Raw genomic sequence first — 18,940 nt, 5'->3', positions numbered from 1 at the left:
TTCTGCCATTGTTTCTAACTTACTATAGTGGTTAACAGCATAAGCTCTGAAGTCAGCAGGCCTATGCTATCTTTTATATTTTTAATTTTTATTGGACTATAGTTGCTTTACAATGTTGTATTAGTTTCTGCTGTATAGCAATGTGAATCATCTATACACATACATACATACATATATATATAGATCCCCTCTTTTTTTGGCTTTCCTTCCCATCCTTCCCTTTCCTTTTCCATCACAGAGCACCGAGTAGAGTTCCCTGTGCTATACAGCAGGTTCTCATTAGTCATTTATTTTATACACAGCAGCATATATATGTCAATCCCAATCTCCCAGTTCATCTCACCTTCTCTTCCCCCCTTGGTATCGATGCATTTGTCCTCTAGATCTGTGTCTCTGTGTCTGCTTTGCAAATAAGTTTATCTGTACCATTTTTTCTAGATTCCGGATATAAGTGGTATTATACAATATTTGTTTTTCTTTCTGCCATGCCATCTTATTAAATAAGAGGATGACTTAGAGAAAGTTGATTAAACATCATATAATTGGTTTTCTCATCTGTAAAACAGGGATTATAATAATAGCGCTCACTCCATAGGATCGCTGTAAGCATACCCTGAGAAGATGCTTATAAAATGCTTCAAAGAGTGTGATACAGAGTTAGTGCTAAGTAAAGGTTAGCCATTATCCTCTTACCAGACCTCTTATTATTTATCATGTTGTATCTAAAGTACAGCTTAAGACTGAGCCCAACTTCTGGCTTCTTTTCTGAAGGAGTTATTCATTCTGATTTGGCCATTACATGATTATCAACTCACAGAGTAGCTGCCCAGTGGCTTATGTGGTCTTGGGCATTGTAGCATCTTCTACACTTTAAGAGGGAGTGGAGGTTGGCTATTGTGTTAGAATAGATACTAACAATAAACATTATTTTGTGACAGATTCTATGCAAAGAACTGTAACCCTATTCTTAGCCTAATCTTAATAGATGAGGAGACAGGCTTAGAGAGGTTTTTGTTTCACCCCAGCTAGTGCTTGGGGGAAGTCAGGACTCATGTCCAGGCAATCTCTACTCTTAACCTTCAAGTCATCCCACTTGCTGCATTTATCATATAAAGAGAGACTATTTTAGTCAAATCCTTGTTGTAATTTTGATCCCAGATTTTAATCTTTAGTTCCACTCAGTAGAGCTCAAAACTTGGAAACATACACAACCTTCACACAGTAATATCAGGGTAATATACAAGGAACAGAAATGGAAATAAGCCTGAAACATAAAGAGAGAAAATATGCTGCTGCTGCTGCTAAGTCACTTCAGTCGTGTCCGACTCTGTGCGACCGCATAGACGGCAGCCCACCAGGCCCCACCGTCCCTGGGATTCTCCAGGCAAGAACACTGGAGTGGGTTGCCATTTCCTCCTCCAATGCATGAAAGTGAAAAGTGAAAGTGGAGTGGGGTGCCATTGCCTGAGAGAAAGTATAGGGAGTATTTTTTTAAATAGATAAGACAACAAGAACTATCAAAGAACTAAATAAAAACTAATCAAAATATTTGTATAAAAATTTCTTTGATTTTACTGTTTAAGTAGCCAGGAAATGGAAGCAGCCTAAATGTCCATCGACAGATGAATGGATAAAGAAGATTTGGTACATATATACAATGGAATATTACTCAGCTATAAAAAGGAAATAATTGGGTCACTTGTAATGATGTGGATGAACCTAGAGTCTGTCATGCAGAGTGAAGTAAGAAAGAGAAAAACAAATACGGTATATTAACACGTACATGTGGAATCTAGAAAATAATACAGATGAGCCTATTTGCAGGGCAGGAATAGAGATGCAGATGGAGAAAACAGACACGTGGACATGGTGGGGGGAGGGAAGTGTGCAACCAACTGGGATTTTAGGATTGACGTATACACCACCATGCATAAAACAGATAGCTAGTGGGAAGCCGCTGTATAGCACAGGGAGCTCAGCTCAGTGCTCCATGATGACTTAGAGGGGTGGGATGGGGGTGGATGGGTGGGAGAAAGGCTCAAGAAGAAGAGGACATATGTATACATACAGCTGATTCACTTTGTGCTACAGCAGAAATTAGCATAACATTGTAAAGCAGCTGTACACCAATGAAAAATGAAAAAAATTCCTTTGGCTTATAACAACAAATGGAGAATTCCATAAATATAACCAGAATTATTATATCATTTTGTTTTCATGCCCAGTTTATGAGGTGACTGTGAAATCATTTTTAGCTAGAACTCTGAAGTATATTTGTCCTGCTGCATCTGCATTTTCCATTTGCAATATTGTCTTTGTGGTCATCATCTGTGGGTAGATCAGGAATATAAGAGTATGGTTATTCAAGAAGAGGGCTCACATGTTGGACAGTTCATCTCTTTTTTAAAAATTTATTTATTGACATAGAGTTGATTTACAAAGTGTTAAATTAATTTCTGCTGTATAGCAAACTGATTCAGTTATACACATATTTATGTTCTTTTTCATATTCTTTTTCTTTGTGATGTATCACAAGATATTGAATGTAGTTCCCTGTGCTATGCACCAGGACCTTGCTGCTTACCCATTCCGTGTATAATAGTTGCATCTGCTGATCTCAAACTCCCAACCCATCCCTCACTTCTTTCCCCTCCCGGCTTGGCAACTACAAGTCTGTTCTCTATGTTTGTGAGTTGGGCAATTCATCTCTGATCCCTCTCTCCAGTCTCAACCACTCTTTGCCTCTTTCTTGGGGACAAAATATGGCTTGGATTCTAACCCAACTTCAGTATTTTGGCCTTATGTATTGACATTTTAAATATGCATTATTCTCTTTTACTAATTTCACATTTTGAAGTTTATTCAGCAAAAATACCCAGGACTTCCCGGGTAGTCCAGTGGTTAGGAATATGCCTGCCAATGCGGGGGGCACGGGTTCAATCCCTGCTCCCAGAAGATTCCACCTGCAAGGGGGCAGCTGAGCCTGTGTACCGCAACTCCTGCAGCCAGCGCTCCACAGAGCCCGTGACCGACAACAGGAGCGACCCGAGGAATGAGAAGCCCCTGCACCGCAGCTGGAGAGTAGCTCCCGTTCGCTACAACCAGAGAAAGCCCGCATGCAGAAATGAAGACCCAGCACAGCCGAAAAAAGTACATTTTGTATTATTTTGTAAATAAATGCAATTTTAAAAAATGAAAAATGCCCAAATATACAAAGATACAGACAAGGGTTTTTACTGTTACCTTTTGTTTGTAACTGAAAATAAATGGGGCTAACCTAAATCACTGGCAGGAAGGGACCATAATGTGGTCATTCAGAGGAATACATAGGTAGAGCTGTGTGTATTGATCTGGATATACTAAAAAAGAGAAAATTATAGGCAGCGCCTCTTAATACTCGTGTTATGGAAGGGTTTCATAAGGATCGACATCAATGATTGCAAACTCAAATGCATATGAGGGCCAGACTGGTTTCATAAATGGGTCAGGTAGGGACTGTAACAACCTTGAGAGCACACCCAGTATGGAAGTAACTGGTACTTACTCAGCTTCAGATAGTCATTACTGGTAGGGTGGTGGATCTTTGGATTTTCCAAGAGAAGCTGTAAGTGATGGTATTTTTCATGCTACTCTGTGACACTCTATTTCCCTCTCTGCCACCTTCAAATCCCCACAAAACTATCTCAGATACAAGAACCTTTTGATGTTTAATTCATGGCAACTAATTGAAATATTTTAAAAAATACTGTACGAGGTCATCTGTACACTGGTTTGCCTTGCAGGCTTATGGCACGTCAATCTCTAAAATACTCTTGTGTGCGTGCACGCTTAGTCGCTCAGTCATGTCCGACTCTCTGTGGTCCTATGGACTGTAGCCTGCCAGGCCCTTCTGTCCATGGACTTCTCCAGGCAAGAATACTGGAGTGGGTTGCCGTCCATTCTCTAGGGGATCTTCCTTACCCAGGGATCAAACCTGGGTCTTCTGTATTGCAGGTAGATTCTTTACCAGCTGGGCCACCAGGGAAGCCACACCAGTAGCTACCTCTGAAGAATTATATTATGGGCCAATATCAGAGCACAGTTTTCCACGTTCTACACATTGCTCTATGTTTGAGGGTTTTTAGGACTGTTATAGAACCCGGTTATTGGTTGAGGTGAGTGGGTAAGGGGCCTATACCCTTGAGGAGCAAGGGCTAGGGACTCCACAGTGACCTGGAAATCCACATCCTTGGACAGGTCTTGGAGATAAGACTTAGACTGGTTCAAGGTAACGGAAAGTAAGTGGTTTTTGGAAATGTGCAGGTCCAAGGTATGCCCCAGTGAGGAGATGCCCCCTGAATGGATCAGATCTGGCAAGATGAGTAGGCTCATGGGAATAACCTTGACCACCAGGAGCATCTTGATGGACAGCTGGTCCCATGGCCATGACTCCCCTGCAAGAGAACTGTGGTATAGATCATAAGTGTCTGCTTCCTTCCATGAAGATATTCAGATCTGCCACATAGCTCCCCCCACCCCACCTGCAAGGCAACTCAGCACAGCCTCATGTAGCCTAGGGTTTGACAGTTTTGTTGGTTGTCCAGATAGTGTCCCATCCCCTGCTTTGGACCCCACCAGCCACGGGCCCCCTCAGGCAGAAGGCAGTCTGCTGGAAGACTTGGTATGACGCCATGGTCTGGCATAGAGAGCTGGTGCACACAGAGTGCTGGGTAGCTCTTGAACTTGCAGCTGCACACACCTTCACCCTTCCCATCAGCTGGGCTGTAGAGCAGTGAAGCTTTCTTGTTTCTTTATTGCTTTTATGATAAATACAAACATACCTACTTCACTGGCCTTATGCTAGAAAGGTCTGAACCAGAATGAGTTTCCAATCCATTTCAGACTGGAGCCAGTTCCCGGACTTTGGTCCAGCTTTGGTTATATTACTGACAGTAAGAATCTTGAATCTGGTGGATACCCCTGGGCTCATCTACATAATGATGATGGACTTGTCTGGATACTGCTTTGGACTAGGGTTTCTACAGCCTCGAGGTACTTCTAGTCATGTTGCACTGTATGAGTCCTCAATGGTGGAAGTAGCATTTTAAGAATGTTGGGATAGAATGATTGTCTCTGTCATTTCCATGGTGTGCCCAGAGCTTGTAAGACAAAGGATATCTAAATGATCAACTGTCATTCATTCACTCTTTCATTCAACAAAGATGTTCTGAGAATTCCCTGGTGGTCCAGTGGTTAAAATTTGGGGCTTCCATTTCAGCGGGTGTTGGGATTGATCCTTGGTCTGGGAACTAAGATCCTGCGTGCTGCATGGTGAGGTCAAAAAAAAGAAAAAAGAAAGAACAGCCTGGGCTCTGCTGCCATCAACATAGACACATCTTCTGAGTGCTTCCCATGTGTCTGGCCCTGTGTTGTACCCCTATGAGAGTGAGGTATTTGTACGAAGCTCCCAGCTTTGGAGGTGACATCAAATCAAACAGACTGAAGAGTCCTGTGGTGAGGGTCAGCACACGGTGCCTCGGGAGACCCCAGTGGAAGTTGGGGAAGACTTCCCTCAAGAGGCGGCACCTGGGCTAAGTTGGGAGAGATGAGCAGGAGGAGTAGTTTGGTAAAGGAATGGAGGGGGCTGTTGAGAGACCCACAGGCGTAAAGGCATGAAGGCAGGAGAGGACCTGGAGTCTTCTGGGAACAGCCCGTACTCCGTAGAGCCTGAGTACTGGCTTTGTGGCAGGAGATGTCAGGCTTTCGGGCCAGCCTGGGCAGCTACCTGATCACAGGCACTTGACAGAGCAGCCTGGATGCCTGGACCCCATCCTGAAAGCACCTGAGAGCCAATGACTGGTTTTTAACTAGGGAGATTTGGGGCTGTTTTATATCAATATCTGGAGTAGAAAATGGTACCCTACTCCAGCATTCTTGCTTTGGAAATCCCATGGACAGAGGAGTCTGGCAGACTACAGTTCATGGGGCTGCAAAGAGTCAGACATGACTGAGCTCAGCGCACATATATCAATATATTTATGTCAACAAATATTTTTACCCAGCATTTTCATTTTACGTTCCTTTGATTCCATGAACCAAGGGGGAGGGGGTGGAAATACTGGTGTGTTTTTCTGAAGTGAAAAGAAAGAGCAATGTGTTAAAAAAGAATAACATGCTACAAAATGATGGGTGAGAAATAGTAGCTTTAAGTTTTTTACCTTCCCGTGCTGCTTGATTTTAGACATTTCATGACATGTTGTACATTGTCTGCAAGTTAATTAAGCCATCGACTTGGAAGATTGCTGGTAAATTCCAAACCAGTTTCGAGGGTGTGTATATATTCTGTGTGGGGAGCTGGTTAAAGGCATCCGAAACATTATGATAATCCTCGCTAAGTATTGCTAGAATTTCTACTGGCAATTCACCCATTTCTGGCATCATTACCCACAAAAGGCTTGGCTTCCTTGGAAAGGTAGATGAATACTCAGTTAATAGGAAGAGAATAAGCATGCTTAACTTGGTAAGAACTTGACTTCCCTGTCCCACAAGGGGAAAGGGAAAAGTTGGTGGTTTTTGAGACAGAAGGGAGGGAAGGGAGGAGCAGCCCGGGGTGGCTGGTGACGCTGCGAAAGCCCCACAATTGCTGTCGAGGTGGTTTTTCAGCCCTGGAGCAGGGTGATCTCACTCGTTGCTCCCTATGCACTCAACCCTGGCTTTCTGCTCTTTCTGCCATGAGGACACCTGCATCTGCTGAATGTGTAAGTGTGCCTCAGGGAGGCTGTGAGGATTCTTAGAGGCAGACTAAGCAGGATTCAGGTGCCACTCTGCAACTTCCTGAGCTGTGAGAGCCTGGGAAAGTGGCTTATCCTACCTGACCTGATTTCAGAATGCCTACCTGGCCTGGTCTTCTGGGACAATGGAATGAGGTGAGATGTTTGGGTACAGTGACTGGCACGTAACTGATGTTCAATAGATGTTCATTTCTTTCCTGACCCTTGACTAAAACTGTTGGGTTGGCCAAAAATTTCATTAAGGTTTTTCTGTCAGATGGTAGGGAAAAACCCGAACGAACTTTGGGACCAACCCAATACTTCTCATCGGTTTCCATAGGAATGGCCGTTTGCATCTCAGACTCTCTCCCCTGCTGACTTTCCACCAGTGAGGAAACACATGTTTAGAGAAGTGGGAACTGGGGAAGAGAACTCCCTGTATTCCAATCCTGGTGTTGCTACTGACTTGGGACAGGTCACTTGATATTTTTGAGACTTAGGTTTCTTCTCTGTAAAAACGGGAACAGTGATGCCCAGCACTTGCTATATCTTCCATGGTCATTGTAAGGACTCAGTGAGGTGAGCCAGGGTTCCCAAACCTTAGAGCATCAGAATCACCCAGTGAAAGTGAAAGTCACTCAGTTGCGTCCAACTCTTAGTGACCCCATGGACTGTATAGTCCATGGGATTCTCCAGGCCAGAACACTGGAGCGGGTAACCTTTTCCTTTTCCAGGGGATCTTCCCAACCCAGGGATCAAACCCAGGTCTCTCGCATTGCAGGTGGATTCTTTACCAGCTGAGCCACAAGGGAAGCCCCAGGATCACACAGTCACCTTGTTAAAATGGATTGTTGGACTCCTTCCGCAGGAGTTCTGGTTCTTAAGTCTTTGGGGAGGCTGAGAAATTGCATTTCTAACCAATTCCCAGGTAGGGCTCATATGTGGTCTCAGGCTACACTTTGATGACAGGACAGGCTATCAACACCAGATGGAAGTAAGCTACTATTATTCTTTTATTTTGTTTTGTTTTGTTTTTGAGTAGGGGTCATAATGTAGTCTGAATTTTGTAACAAGGAGTTCATAATCTGAGCCACAGTCATCTCGGTATTGTTTTTGCTGAGTGTATAGAGCTTCTCCATCTTCAGCTGCAAAGAATATAATCAATCTGATTTTGGTATTGAACATCTGGTGATGTCCATGTGTAGAGTCATCTCTTGTGTTGTTGGAAGAGGGTGTTTGCTATGGCCAATGCAGACTTTAATTTCAGACTTAAATTGAAGAAAATATGTAAAATCACTAGGCTTTTCAGGTATGACCTAAATCAAATCCCTTATAATTATACAGTAGAAGTGACAAATAGATTCAAGGGATTAGATCTGATAGAGTACCTGGAGAACTATGGAAGGAGGTTTGTAACACTGTACAGGAGGCAGTGATCAAAACCATCCCCGAAAAAAGAAACGCAAAAAGGCAAAATGCTTGTCTGAGGAGGCCTTACAATAGCTGAGAAAAGAAGAGAAGCAAAAGGCAAAGGAGAAAAGGAAAGATATACCCATCTGAATGAAGAGTTCCAAAGAATAGTAAAGAGAGATAAAGAAGCCTTCCTAAATGAACAACGCAAAGAAATAGAGGAAAACAATAGAATGGGAGACTACAGATCTCTTCAAGAAAATGAGAGAAGACAAGAGAACATTTCATGCAAATTTCGCCCAATAAAGGACAGAAATGGTATGGACCTAACAGAAGCAGAAGATACTAAAAAGAGGTGGCAAGAATACACAGAAGAACTGTACAGAAAAGATCTTAATGACCTGGATAACCACGATGCTGTGATCACTCACCTAGAGCCAGACATCCTGGAATGTGAAGTCAAGTGGGTCTTAGAAAGCATCACTACAAACAAAGCTAGTGGAGGTGATGGAATTCCAGCTGAGCTATTTCAAATCCTAAAAGATAATGCTGTGAAAGTGTTGCACTCAATATGCCAGCAAATTTGGAAAACTCAGCAGTGGCCACAGGACTGGAAAAGGTGTTTTCATCCCAATCCCAAAGAAAGGCAATGCCAAAGATTGTTCAAACTACTGCACAGTTACACTCATTTCACAAGCTAGCAAGGTCATACTCAGAATCTTCCAGTCTAGGCTTTAACAATATGTGAACTGAGAACTCCCAGATGTACAAGCTGGATTTAGAAAAGGCCGAGGAACCTGAAATCAAATTCCCAACATTCATTGGATCATTGAAAAAGCAAGAGAATTACAGGAAAAGCGTCTACTTCTTCTTCACTGACTACACCAAGTCCTTTGACTGTGTGGATCACAACGAACTGTGGAAAATTCTTCAAGAGATGGGAATACCAGGACATCTTATCTGCTTCCTGAGAAACCTGTATGCAGGTCAAGAAGCTACAGTTAGAATAGGACATGGAATAACAGACTGGTTCCAAATTGGGAAAGGAGTACGTCAAGGCTGTACGTTGTCACCCTGATTATTTAACTTATATGTAGAGTACATCATGCGAAATCCTGGGCTGAATTAAGCACAGGCTGGAATCAAGATTTCAGGGAGAAATATCGATAACCTCAGATATGCAGATGACACCACCCTTATGGCAGAAGGCAAAGAAGAACTAAAGAGGCTCTTGATGAAGGTGAAACAGGAGAGTGAAAAAGCTGGTTTAAAACTCAACATTCAAAAAACAAAGATCGTGGCATCCAGTCCTATCACTTCATGGAAAATAGATGGAGAAACAATGGACATAGTGAGAGACTTTATTTTCTTGGGCTCTAAAATCACTGCAGATGGTGACTGCAGCCATGAAATTAAAAGATGCTCATTCATTGGAAGGAAAGCTATGAAAAACCTAGACAGTATATTAAAAAGCAGAGATATTACTTTGCTGACAAAGGTCTATATAGTTAAAGCTATGGTTTTTCCAGTGGTCATGTACAGATGTGAGAACTGGACCATAAAGAAGGCTGAGCACCAAAGAACTGATGCTTTCAAACTGTGGTGTTGGAGAAGACTCTTGAGAGTCCCTTGGACTGCAAGGACATCTAACCAGTCAATCCTAAAGGAAATCAACCCTAAATATTCATTGGAAGGACTGATGCTGAAGCTGAAACTTCAATACTTTGGCCACATGATGCAAAGAGCTGACTCACTGGAAAAGACCCTGATGCTAGGAAAGATTGAAGGTAGGAGGAGAAGAGGATGATGGAAGACTAGATGGTTGGATGGCATCACCGACTTAATGGACATGAGTTTGAGCAAGTTCCGGGTGTTGGTGAAGGACAAGGAGGCCTGGCGTGCTGCAGCCATGGGCTCACAAAGGTTGGATGTGACTGAGTGACTGAACAACAACAGCAGCATAATGTAGTGGTTTCCCTTGTGACTCAATGGTAAAGAATCTGCCTGTAATGAAGGAGACACAGGAGATGTGGGTTCAATCCCTCGGTCAGGAAGATCCCCTGGATCTGGAAATGGCAAGCCCACTCCAGTATTCTTGCCTGGAGAATCTCATGGACAGAGGAGCCTGGTGGGCTACAGTCCATGGGGTCACAAAGCTTCAGACACAGTTTAGCAACTGAGCAGGCACATGTACATATAATGTAGTAACCACCAATTGGCTATCATTCTAATTTTAGGGTTCTTATTTTGGCTGTGTCAAATAGTTGTTTAATTTTGAATTTAAGTGAAACTAATATAAGTGGTGAGGAGGAAGACTTTTGTGTTCTAGGGGGTTAGGATCCACCTTTGGTCCAAAGGACATCTGTGTGATGCAGGTACAGGAGAGAGGGGCCTGGACTGACCAGGTGTCAATACAGTTTTTATCAGCCTGCCTTGCTTGTAATGTGCTGGTTTACAAAACACATTTCTGTGACATTCTCTTATTGTACAAGACTCTCTACCAGGTAATAAGGGCACATTTTAAGGAAATTCTGGTAAATGACAGGATACTTCCATAGGCCAGAATCTATTTTGGTAACTTGTAAAAAAACCCCATCATCCTTGAGGATTTTTAAGTACATAAAGGATGGATCTTCCCACTGAGGAAATCATCAGTCCTGGCTTTTTTATTTTAGAAGGTGGATGGAAAAGATAAAGGGGCATGGTGACATTTCTGTCACTTAATGATCAGTCTGAGTTACAGATCTGAAATTAACAGCCTCTCCCTGACCCACCCACCCACCCAACCGGTACTTAAACTCTCCTATGTCATTGTTTCTCAAAGCAATCACATCATACGAAATGCTACCTGGATCCACAGATCCCTCAAACACAGCTTAGGTGGGAGATTCAGTGTTACATTAGGGTTAGGAGTTTAGGTTCTGGGATCAGATAGATGGGTCCATCTCTTCACTTTTCGGCTTGGAGACTGTGGCCTTGATAAGTAATCTTCTAAACGCCCATTTTCTTATCTAAATTGAGGAGAGTAGTGATACTTACTCCAAAGAGGCCTTGGGAGGGTTAGATAAGAATGTGAAGACTCAAGGCGTGTGTGCATGCTAAGTCGCTTCAGTGTCTGACTCTGCTAAGTGTCTGACTCTATGCGACTGTATGGACTGCAGCCTGCTGGGCTCCTCTGTCCATGGAAATTTTTCAGGCAGGAATACTGGAGTGGGTTACCATGCCCTCCACCTGGGGATCTTCACCATCCAGGGATTGAACCCACATCTCCTGCATTGCAGGCGGATTCTTAACCCGTTGAACTGCCTGGGAAGCGAAGGCTCAATAAATGACAGCTATTGTTACTTTGAGGGGATTTTTAAGAGTTTAGGATTGGGCCAACTGCTGAATGCCCCCTCCCACCCCCACACCGAGCTGTCACGTTTCCAGAATCATCCAATAATGTTCAGATGGCTTGTGGAGCTTCGATTGTCAATTTTCTCCAATTTGTTTTTATGGTTTTGGATTGAAAGACAAGCCTTTTGCATGGGGACTGGGGAAAGAAATGGGGGCACAGGGACAGTGGATGGCGTGTGAGGGGTCTGACCCTGCATGGATCCAGGAAGCGATGCTCAGCCCCTATAAGGGAGGGCTTAGAGCCACAAGCTGAACGACCTGTTCTCCCCCTGGGGAGACGTCAGTAACTCAAAGGCCAAGGTGACAAAATACAGAGTTGGGAAAAGGACTTACAATGGTACTACGGGTGCAATGAGGACACAAGGGACCCAGGTCTGCTTCACCTCTCAAGGGCTTGAGGTCCCAGGAGGCAGCATCCTGGGCAGGAAAGCAATGTTTTAACAGAGCCACAACATCCATAGAGATGACAAGCTGATTCTCATGGGGACCTGTGAATGGGTAGTAGTTAGTTATGAAAAACATGAGGGGGACTTGTTTGAAGGTTCTCCCTCTGCATGTAGAGAAGTCCCTAAATAATGGGGTGGGAGGAACCACAGTTACACAGGTGGGAACCAGGGAGGAGTAGGGACATTTGGGTGATGTAGCTGAAGCCTGCTGCAGAGTGCTGGACACTCGGTAACCATCTAGGAACTGGTCTTTTGACTGATAATTTATTTATTTGCTGTGCTGGGTCTTGGCCGGGGCATGTGGGATCTTTTAACTGCAACAAGTGAACTCTTGGTTGCAGCACATGGGATCTAGTTCCCTGACCAGGGGTGGAACCTGGGCAGCCTGCATTAGGTGTTGAAGTCTTAGCCACTGGACCACCAGGGAGGTGCCCAGGGACTGGTCATTATTCCCAGCTGTTTCCTGCTACCTGGCCTTTCCCTGTGCCCATGGGACTGGGCAAGTTCTGCTTGAGCATCGAAAAACATAAGAACTCTCAACCCCTCCTTCCATGGAACTCTCTGGAGAATACAGAGCAGGAATTAAGTCTATACAAAGTGATTTTTTCCCCATCAGAACCACAAAGTGTCTACTCCTGAGAGGAAAGAGTAGCTTAGGCCTGAGATTCTAGGAAACAGTGATGGTCCTGACTGTATTTGCTGGGCCCTAGACTTGGAGTCGGAAGACCTGATGCAGGCCCCAAATCTGTTACCTCTGAGCTCTGGGGCCATAGGCTAATTATCTAACTTCCTTGTCTATACCGTGGGGACAAAATTGCCTGCCTGCCTACCAGATAATAAATGTGACAGTACTTTGTAAACTGTCAAGTTCTGTTTAGGGAATTAAGGAAACTGGTTTTGGTGTGGCTGATGATAGCTCCTAGGGCTACTGGCATTCAAACAAGGGATGGTCTTATTCCACAATGAAGATTCATGAGGGATTAATTCAGGCGTGGAGACAGGTGAAGGATGGGAGGGGTTTGAGGACATCCCTGGACACTCCTACTCCTGAATCTGGTCCATGGGATGTCATCAGGAGGCAACGGTGACTGGGTCATTTTGAGAATGTGGGAGGTGCCTCTCCTCTCTCTCCAGCTGTGGCTGTTTATCCCCTTCTCCCTTCTAGACTGTGCTCGTCTACATCAGGAACTGCATTCTCTTTTCATTGTTGTCCAGACCCTGACACAGGGCCTGCCATGGTAAGGGTTCTGTCAGGGTTTATAGAACGACTCAATCAGTGACTGAGAGGGTATATTTTCTGGTTTGGGACCATGGTCCTTGTCTCTGTTCTGCATACTCACTCTTGTTCTCACATTGCTTCTCTTTCTAAAATGTCCTTAAAGTAAGTCAAAGCTCTGGGGAGACTGGAACATGCGGACACAAATTCACAGGTTGAAAAAACAGGAAACCCTGAGAAAGAACAATAAGAATTCCTTTCCTTTCTGAGCCATTTGTACCTTGAGGATCAACTCTGGGAAAGAATGGAGATTTGGGAATTGGTTGCTGGAGGTGGGTGGGGTGGGGCAGCAGGCGTTTTCTATGGAGTTTCTTTGTTTTGAGGCAGCGATACTATTCTGTGACTTTAAGGAGATGGGGACTCCCAAGTGAAGTGAAAGTGAAGTCGCTCAGTCGTGTCCGACTCTTTGCTACCCTGTGGACTGTAGCCTGCCAGGCTCCTCTGTCCATGGGATTTTCCAGGCAAGAATACTGGAGTGGGTTGCCATTTCCTTCTCCAGGGGATCTTCCCAACCCAGGGATCGAACCCAGGTCTCCCGCATTGCAGGCAGATGCTTTAACCTCTGATCCACCAGGGAATTCTGGGACTTTTTTTAAAATTTTATTTTATTTTTAAAACTTTACAATATTGTATTAGTTTTGCCAAACATCGAAATGAATCCGCCACAGGTATATCCGTGCTCCCCATCCTGAACCCTCCTCCCTCCTCCCTCCCCACACCCTCCCTCTGGGTCGTCCCAGTGCACCAGCCCCAAGCATCCAGTATCGTGCATCGAACCTGGACTGGCGACTCATTTCATACATGATATTATACATGTTTCAATGCCATTCTCCCAAATCTCCCCACCCTCTCCCTCTCCCACAGAGTCCATAAGACTGATCTATGCATCAGTGTCTCTATTTCTGTCTCGTACACAGGGTTATTGTTACCATCTTTCTAAATTCCATATATATGCGTTAGTATACTGTATTGGTGTTTTTCTTTCTGGCTTACTTCACTCTGTATAATAGGTTCCAGTTTCATCCACCTCATTAGAACTGATTCAAATGTATTCTTTTTAATGGCTGAGTAATACTCCATGAGGTACCATTTCACGCCAGTCAGAATGGCTGCAATCCAAAGGTCTACAAGCAATAAATGCTGGAGAGGGTGTGGAGAAAAGGGAACCCTCTTACACTGTTGGTGGGAATGCAAACTAGTACAGCCACTATAGAGAACAGTATGGAGATTCCTTAAAAAACTGGGACTTTAAGGAGATGGGGACTCCCAAGACTTCCCTGGAAATAAGTGCTTTTTCTAAAAGAACAGGGAGCTTACAAAATACATCTAGCCATGACTCCCATTGTTGTTAGGGTGGAAACAGGTGTTCTGTGGGTTCCCTGGATGCTGCTATGATTCTAGGGAATATCTTGATTTTATATTGGTTCCCATTGTTGCTCCCCAAAACTTTTAGGAGTAGTGACAGCAATGACATTGTTGAGGACAGTGCCCTTTCTCTGAGGATTTGCTTATACCATCCTGTTTCATTTCTCACAACAGCTCTATAAGATTAGTTATAATCTTGACCCCATTTTACAGATGAGGAAACTGAGGCTCAGAGAACTTAAGTGATTTCCCCAAGGTCACACAGCCAGTCAGCTTAATTTGAACCATGTCTGAATCCCGGCCTGAAAGCTACATCCATGCCCTCCTCCACTCCGCTGAAAGGCCTCCTTTGAAAAGTGTAAGGTTGAGTTTATGATGAAATTGTACAGACTTGCTACCTGAAATATTCTAGGTAGTTCAAATAAAGCCCTTCAAAATACAGACTGTGTGAATTTCCTTGGCAAGAAATTCTCCACCTCCTAATCCCTCCCTAATACCATGGAGAGCAGTCCCCTCCCCATCCAAGGTTTAGCCTGGAGCCTAGGGGAGAAAAATGGGACAAGAAAACAATGAAATAAAACAAAAGACCCAGAGGCCTATAACCAGTCATGAATGAAACACACTTCTCCAGCCTCGCAAAGTGTCAGTCAGATTATCTTTGTTCTGAAAGCTCTGGTTTCACAGAGCATCAATTTCTCCTAATAATAAGCCTTTTTATTCCTCAAACTAATGATGCAGCCTGGTCTTGAGGATTCATATCATGCTTATTGCTCATCCAGGGTGACAGACACACTGACAGTTTGTCACTTCCCTTCTTTCCTCTTCCTTTCCCGTTACACATGATTCCCGCCTCGGCACAAGCAGGGGCTCTGAGCAGCACCTCCCCTTGCCTCCTCTCCTCCCTCACTCCCACGCAGCTGCGCACAGCTCTCTGAGTTTCCATGAATAGGCTCATCTTTCTCCCCACCTCATCCACCCTCCCATGGTGACTCCTGCCAGCCGGGTGTGCTGGGGGCGCTTCCTCATGGGGGCTGGGCATTTCTAACAGGCTGTATGTTTGAGCTAACGCTTACCATGCATGAGCTCTCTTCCAAGCACACGCTGAGAGCTTTGAATGAATTATCTCGTTTGCTACTTATAACATCCCGATGAGGTGGATCCTGGTGATAAATCCACTGTATAGATGAGGAAACTGAGGCACAAGGTGTCCAAGGACACACAGTCCTCTAGAGTCTAGAACCTGTCTTCCTAACCAGCAGGGCTCATCAGCTTAGGTTTTCTTCTGGAAACTTCTTTGTGAAAATCAGAGAGTCTTGAGGGTTAATCTCTGGCTTTTCAAGTTTTCAGCCTACAGGGCCCTAGAGAATCAAGGTGGACAGTAAACAGGGAAAGATAAAGTCAAGCAGTAACAATAATTAGGGGGAGTTACAGAATATCGATAGACTGTTTAAGATAACCGAAACTTGACCACACTCTCCCTGGAAGGACAGCACGGGCATGGTGGCGGGAATGCCCTGCTCCTGCCTCCATCTGTCCCCTCCCGCTAGACCTCCTCCCGTCATCTGCATCTTCCCCACACTTCTGTCATCACCACCATCTACAGACAGGTAGGTCGGGTGGCTTGAAGGACAGCAGTTGTTCCTGTTTCAGGTGGGTCAGGATCACGTGGGGAGCTCATCTAAAATGCAGATTCTGGAAATTCTGATTCAGAAGGCCTGGGAGAGGGACCTAGAATTTTCATTTTCCAAGCTCCTCTGGTAATCCTGATGCAAGAAGTCTCCAAGTCACTACTCACTTTTTCGAGTTTTTTTTTTTTTTAATGTAAATAATTTTTAATGTCTTTGTTGAACTTGTTACAGAACTACTTTTGGTTTTAATGATTTAATTTCATTAAAAATTATTTAATTTTTTAATGATTTTTTTTGGTTTGGGTGCATGTGGGGTCTTAGCTCCCTGAGCAGGGACTCAACCCCCAGCCCCTGCGTTTGAAGATGAAATGTTCACCACAAAGTGCTAGAGAAGTCCCCAAGCCGCTATTTAAAAGTAACTGCTGCTTCTCGGAATATAGCATTGGGACAAGGAAGCAAAAAGCACCAGTTTATCAGCGACCTGATTTTGTCTTCAGCCATCTCTCACAGATGCTGGGAAGCATGACTGTAATCTCTGGAGCCCAGCATCGCTGGGTTTCCCTCACTCTCTGCTCTTCATCCTTCACCTCTGTTACTGGGGAGGATGCAGCTGAGGAGCTGTTCATCTTTATCTGCTGTGCTTATTGTAGGGGCTCAGTATGTGTTATTATTTTCTAATCTTCTTAACTTGGATAAAGATTTTTATCTGCTGGTCTAAGATCTCCTACCTAGGGATTCCCTAACCTTTGACTCCCCATTTAGACCAACTGGATTGATCAGGAAAGAATAGGGAAGACGCTGCACTAGAGACAGATTATAAAGACAGCTGCATGTAGGTGAAGGTTAGGTGTAGACACAGCTGAAGTTGCCCCCAACTTGCTTTCCTGTTTACCTTGTGCTGATGGCCTCGTCTCCCACAGGAGACCTTTTTCCCAAGACAGGAGTGGCCACCCTTCCCACCCCAGATATAATCTCCTTTGCAGCACTCCCATTGTTATGCTCAATTAACAACCAATCCGTCAACGTCAGGTTGCCTGTAATCACTGGTTCTATCAGGTTAGTAATAAACCTCGGAACAGGTCATTGTGCAATTAGTTATTTCATTTTCTTTGGTCCATGTTGTGCTTCTAAAACCAGAGCTTTTCTGATGTTCACATAGGCTGTAGGTAGTGCCTGAAACATAGAAGGTGCTCCATAAATGTTTGTTGATTAAGTACTATAGTCCTGTAAATCCACAATTTTCTGAGGACCATTTGTCCCCAGAGGAGATTCTGTAGGCTGGATCAGTATAAATTCATATTAAGTTCTACTCTTCTTCTCAGACAAAATACAAAAATTCTGAGTCGTGTATTAAGTGTTTCATAAAGCAAATTTAAAAGACTGTCTGTTCTGAGACCATGTGAAGTGAAAGTGTTACTCAGTTGTGTCCAACTCTTTGTGACCACATGGACTGTAGCTCTCCAGGCTCCTCTGTCCATGGGATTCTCCAGGCAAGAACACTGGAGTAGGTTGCCATGCCTCCTTCAGGGGTTCTTCCTGACCCAAGAATTGAACGTGGGTCTCTTACATTACAGGCAGATTCTTTAGCTTTGGTTGTTGTTGTTCAGTTGCTACACTGTGTCTGACTTTGCGACCCCATGGACTGCAGCATACCAGACTTCCCTGTCCTTCACTATCTCCTGGAGTTTGCTCAAATTCTATTGTATTGGTCTATTAAGTTGGTGATGCTATGCAACCATCTCATCCTCTGTTGCCCCCTTCTCCTCCTGCCCTCAATCTTTCCCAGCATCAGGGTCTTTTCCAATGAGCTGGCTCTTCACATCAGGTGTCCAAAGTATCGGAGCTTCAGCTTCAGCATGGAGCTAAATTTAGAAGACTGTCTATTCTGAGACTATCTTCTTCTTAATTTGGGGATGTTAAAATTACCTTTATTCTATGAAGTGATAGCAAGAGATGTGACTGTATCATCTCAACTGACTCCCCGTCCCCTTTTTTTGGATAGGCACCAACATCTCTTGACTAGAGGACTGAAGTAGCCTCCAGAGGTTGCCTGCCTGAGTCCACTTCAGCTCTCTTATATGTCCAGACTTTCAGTTACAATCCAGAGAAGCGGATTCTAGGTGACTTGAGTATTTCCTCAAAGATAGACTATTTAAAAGAGGGTAGGCCTAAAAGCATGGCACTATCCTGAGTTGGATCCTGGGAGAGAAAAACGATATTAGTGAAAAGACTGGTGAAATCCAGATGAAGTCTGTAGTTTAGTGCTATGGTAATCTATCGTTTGTTGGTGTTTTCCTTATGCTGCATACACCATGGTTATGTAAGATGTGAGCAACAGGAGAGGCTGGGTGAAGGGTATAGGAAGTCTGTGTACCATTACCATTTTTTTAGCTTTTCCAAGAACCTAAAATTATTCCAAAATAAAAGTTCATTTAAAAAATGCTCACAGTCCATGTGAGGCTTCCCCTGGGGCTCAGCAGTAAAGAGTCTGCCTGCAATTCAGGGGTCCTGGGTTCAGTTCCTTGGTTGGGAAGATCCCCTGGAGAAGGGCATGGCAACCTACTCCACTATGCTTGCCTGGAAAATCCCAGGGACAGAGGAGCCTGGTGGACTACAGTCTAAAGAGTAGCAAAGGGGTTTGACACTACAGAAGTGACTGAGTAGGCACGC

This window comes from Bos javanicus, chromosome 7 (assembly GCF_032452875.1).
Source record: "Bos javanicus breed banteng chromosome 7, ARS-OSU_banteng_1.0, whole genome shotgun sequence".
Taxonomy (NCBI): Eukaryota; Metazoa; Chordata; class Mammalia; order Artiodactyla; family Bovidae; genus Bos; species Bos javanicus.
This window is presented reverse-complemented; position numbering follows the sequence as displayed.